We start from the raw sequence: 5,007 nt of genomic DNA, 5'->3' as shown, positions 1-5,007 counted from the left end.
ATATATTTATATAAGATTTCATATTTATTCAGTGAATTATTTATTAGATATTTTGCACTAATTTTATTGGATAATATATATTTATTTATTAATGTCAATGTCTATGTATGTATTGTTAAAATTTAATATTTAGAATCTCGCTTGTGTAAATCACTGATTGCCATTCACATAGTTTCCTTATTTATTATTACTTATTGTAGTTGTGTTGGTTTAGTCTTTGAAGGGGTATTTGACGTCTTTACCTCCTTCCTGAGTGTTAAGCCTGTATTTTCTCACTTGGAAATAGAACTATTTTGTTCACGGGAGACAATCAGACTATATGATGTAGGAGGCAATTCTCATTTAGACCCGAGCCAGAGGTTTCCACGATTTATGGCGGGCTCATACTGATGTCTTTGGTCTCTACCCCGGTGTCTTCTCAGCAAATATTATATTTTCAGACTCATCTCAGGTTTAAAATGGGGTTTAGCCAATTCTAGCAGTACTTTGACTAAGTTTCTATTGGCTATACAATTTAAGAGGGTTTTCTCTGGTTGACATAAATTTATAAAACAGAAGGGAAATCCTTGGAGAATCAGCAATAGGAAGCAAAGGCAACTACAAAATGTTTTCCAAAGTTTGCCTTTCACCACACTTCTCTAATACAATATGTCTGCGATAGAGCCTTTGCATAATTTATATATTTTGTTATGTCTTGAAGTTTTGCAGATAGTCAAAAATATAAAATTTAAAGCTGGGGCGGGTTTAGGACACAAGAGAGGCAAAATTAGGAAACTACTTAAAAGGCAATTGTTCATAGTCCATAGTCTCCTTTGCTTCCCAATGCTGATTTGTTGGGTTTTTTTGGAGGACGGTTTGCATTCTGTTATAAATTTATGTATGAAATAATGCAGAACCTTTTTTATTGAGCAAGTTAGAGCAAGCGAGTCCAATAAAAAAGGTATGCCTTATTTCTTTGTTTCTATCTATTGCCTTTTTAAATAACATAAGGTAGTCATTTTAACATTTTATACTTTATTGAATGTAATTCTAAAACGCTGACACTATCTTTTTGTCTTGCAGATAAGCATGCGGGAGTATTGCGGGTAAGCATCCCTCTTTCATGTTACCTCTGCTCAACTTTTTATATCTTTCTTTAATTGAACGTAGTTCTAAATTCTATAACGCTGACACTGTCTTTTTGTCTTGCAGATAAGCAGCATGCGGGAGTATTTCGGGTAAGCATTTTCAGTTTCCTTTGACCTTTGTCTTCACTCTTTTGTATTGTCTTTGTTAATTTTAATTGTTTTCTGTGCAGGAACCTACTGAAGATTCTCAGGTAAATGTCATTTGAATAAAATTAAATGTATCGTGTGCACACAGGAAAACAAAGTTAAAGGAGCTTCTCCATTTGTAGGTTTTCGTGCAGTGGCTAGAATTAGAGGAGGAAGTCTTGAAGCGGTTGATGCTGGACTACAGCTCTGGAAGCATCCATGCAGAATACACCAGAACCAGACTCAGCAGAAAGTCTGTTTTCCTTTTTTTAGTGTATAACCAATAAAAGTTTGCCTCGTGTCTGTTTTTTTTTCTTCTCCACCTTTTGCAGCTTTCTCTCCTTAACTTTTTTGTCTTTTGCTCTTCAACTTTTGTATTGCATTTTTCCTTTCCCTTCAACTTTTGTATTTTGTCTCTTTGCCTTCAAGTTTTAAAATCTAAATCCCCCCACAGACAGACAGTCCTGGAGGATTAATATCAAGTCCAACAATTCTGAACTAAAAAAAGCAAGGAAGAACTACTACGGTAACAATCTCCAGATCCAACAACCAAAGTAATACTTTAACATCTGGTGCTCCATATCCTCCAAAAATGACTCCATAGTCCCCTCCTCCACCTGCTGACAATTTAGCAAAATTTTCAACAAAAGTCACTACCTTATGATTATCGTTCCCACCAACACCCTCCTACAACTCTGTGCCCACCAACTCTAACCGTACACTAACCATCGCCAACCATATCATAGTAGACAGATCCTGGACCGCCTTTGAGCTCATATCCAATTCCCAGGTTGCTAAACTCTGCCTCAAGTTGAAATCCTGCAACTGTACCTTGGACCCTTTCACCTCCTACCTATATGAGAAAATTCCCACACAAGCCATCTCATCTCTCACCAAACTTATAAATTCTGCCCTACTTTCAGGCCTATTTTCTGCTGAAATGGGACACATCGCCTTATCCCCACTACTGAAAAGCTGATCTAGACCCCTCCACACCATCCAGCTAGTGCCCAATAGCAAACATCCCTCTCCTGACCAAGATGCTGGAGTCCATCTCTACCCAACTCTCATCCTATCTTGAGATTCTCCATTCTCCTACCCTACCAACATGGCTTCAGCACCAAATCCCTACTGGCCTCATTAATCTCAAAGGTCCAACAACTTCACTCTTGCAATAAGTTTGCTGTTCTTCAATTTGACCTTTCTGCAGGTTTCAACATTGTCCATCATGATATACTAATTATCCAACTCTCTGAAATTGGCATAAACTCAACCGTCTTAGATTGGTTCTGAAAATTCTTATGTTCCCTCTCCTACTCTGACCTCTATCCCTGATTCTTTTCAATATTTATATGTCCTCCCAATTATCCCCCTTGGAAACACTTTACACTTACGCCGATGATGCTCCTCGAGACTGACTCTAATCTCACCAATCTCTCTGAGAACATCTCTTCATGTATTTGGAACCTCCAATTCTAGGCTCACTATACAAATGAGACCAAAACAAAACTACTTTGGCTCGGCCCAAAATTAGATCAGCTACCCACATTGCAGCTTGAGCACTCGAGCAAAGTTCTGGGCATCATCGATTCTACACTGTTGTTCAACGACCACCTTAACTCCCTAGTAAAGAAAATGCTTTTTCAATCTTCACATGTTAAGGAAAGTGATGAGATCCTGCTTTTATCAACAACACTTTGCTGTCCTTGTACAATCCATCATTCTTTCCAGACTGGATGTACTGTAATTCCATCTACTTAAGCCTAACAAAAGAAAAGCCTTCCTAGACTTCAAAGGATTCAGAACGCTGCGGTTAAACTAATCCCTTTGTAAAAAGCACATTTGACCACGTCTCCCCACTTATGTCTAAGCTTCACTGGCTCCCAGTAATTCTTAGGGTCCACTACAAATGCACCTGCCTAACCTTAAAATCTCTACACGGCATCATTCCTCCCCTTTTTCCACTATCCTGGAACTCCTCAAATCCCAACACCACCAGATCCACACAAACATTCAAACTATTCTTCCCTTCTTTAAAATGCATATCCCATTAAGGAAAATTAGGGATGTCCATCGTCTTCAGGATCACCGAACTGTGGAACAGCTTTACTGCCCCGCTTTAGAGTTTAGCCTCCCAACTCTTCCAAAAACATTTGAAAACTTGGCTTTACTCTAAAATATAATTGACCTCTCCCTATTCAATATACTAAGTCCCTCTAAACTTTCTCTTTACTAAGTCCTTTACTTTCGTTGGAGTTCCTTCTATTCCTGTAAACTGTGTTGAGCTCTACTTCTGTGGAGATGATGCAGTTTACAAACTTAAGGTGTAGTTTATCTTTTCCTTTAAAAGTTTGCCCTTTTTCATCTTCAACTTGCCTTTTTTGTATTCTATTTTCTCTCCCTTCAACTTTTGTATTGGATTTTTCTCTAACTTTTGCTTTGCCGTTTTCTTCAACCTTCAACTTGCTTTTTTCTCTACTTTTTGAGTTTGCTTTTTTTCTCTATTTTCTCTGCTTTTTTCCTCTAGTTTTTCTTCTCCTGCTACTTAGTGTTTTTTGCTGCATTTTCTTTGAATTTCTTCTATTTTTTCCTTGGGATTCCCAAAGTTTTTCCTCTGCCCTCAAGTTTTTCCTGTGCCCTTTCAGGTTTCTCCACATTTTCCTCTGACCTTTTTAGGTTTTCCTCTGTTCTCTAGTTTCTCGTCTCTAGTTTCTCCAAGTTTTCTTTTTCAGGTTTCTCCAAGATTTCCTGTGCCCTTTCAGGTTTTTAGTCTGCCCTTTCAGGTTTCTCCACATTTTCCTTTTCCTGTGCCCTTTTAGGTTTTCCTCTGTTCTCTAGTTTCTCCATGTTTTCCTCTGTCCTTTCAGGTTTCCCCAAGTTTTCCTTTTCTTCTGCCCTTTCAGGTTTCTCCACGTTTTTTCTTCTGCCCTTTCAGGTTTCTCGTCTCTAGTTTCTCCACGTTTTCCTCTGCCCTTTCAGGTTTCTCCACATTTTCCTGTGCCCTTTCAGGTTTCTCCATGTTCCTCTCAGTATCTCAGTTTTCCTCTGCCCTTTCAGGTTTCCCCAAGTTTTCCTTTTCCTCTGCCCTTTCAGGTTTCTCCACGTTTTCTTTTTCCTGTGCCCTTTCAGGTTTCTCCAAGTTTTCTTTTTCAGGTTTCTCCAAGTTTTTTTTCCTCTGCCCTTTCAGGTTTCTCCGTTTTTCCTCTGTCCTTTCAGGTTTCTCCGTTTTTTCCTCTGTCCTTTCAGGTTTCTCCGTTTTTTCCTCTGTCCTTTCAGGTTTCTCCATGTTTTTTCCTCTGCCCTTTCAGGTTTCTCCATGTTTTTTTCCTCTGCCCTTTCAGGTTTCTCCACATTTTCCTTTTCCTCTGCGCTTTCAGGTTTCTCCACATTTTCCTTTTCCTCTGCGCTTTCAGGTTTCTCCACATTTTCCTTTTCCTCTGCTCTTTCAGGTTTCTCCACATTTTCCTTTTCCTCTGCCCTTTCAGGTTTCTCCACATTTTCCTTTTCCTCTGCCCTTTCAGGTTTCTCCAAGTTTTTCCTCTGCCCTTTCAGGTTTCTCCACGTTTTCCTTTTCCTCTGCCCTTTCAGGTTTCTTCAAGTTTTTCCTCTGCCCTCAAGTTTTTCCTCTGCCCTTTCAGGTTTCTTCAAGTTTTTCCTCTGCCCTCAAGTTTTTCCTCTGCCCTTTCAGGTTTCTCCAAGTTTTTCCTCTGCCCTCAAGTTTTTCCTCTGCCCTTTCAGGTTTCTCCAAGTTTTT

At 39.1% G+C, this 5,007-nt stretch overlaps 1 long non-coding RNA gene across 1 annotated transcript; it reads left to right on the top strand.

Annotated features, from left to right (window-relative positions):
• The first annotated feature begins 426 nt into the window (after nt 1-426).
• LOC117353977 lies at nt 427-1,668 on the top strand. Its single transcript, XR_004538085.1, has 3 exons — nt 427-1,085; nt 1,192-1,318; nt 1,397-1,668. It is a non-coding gene; the product is annotated as an uncharacterized LOC117353977 (long non-coding RNA).
• Nucleotides 1,669-5,007: the final 3,339 nt, after the last annotated feature.

The sequence above is a fragment of the Geotrypetes seraphini genome, chromosome 2, assembly GCF_902459505.1.
Source record: "Geotrypetes seraphini chromosome 2, aGeoSer1.1, whole genome shotgun sequence".
In the NCBI taxonomy this organism is placed as follows: Eukaryota; Metazoa; Chordata; class Amphibia; order Gymnophiona; family Dermophiidae; genus Geotrypetes; species Geotrypetes seraphini.
This window is presented reverse-complemented; position numbering and strand designations above follow the sequence as displayed.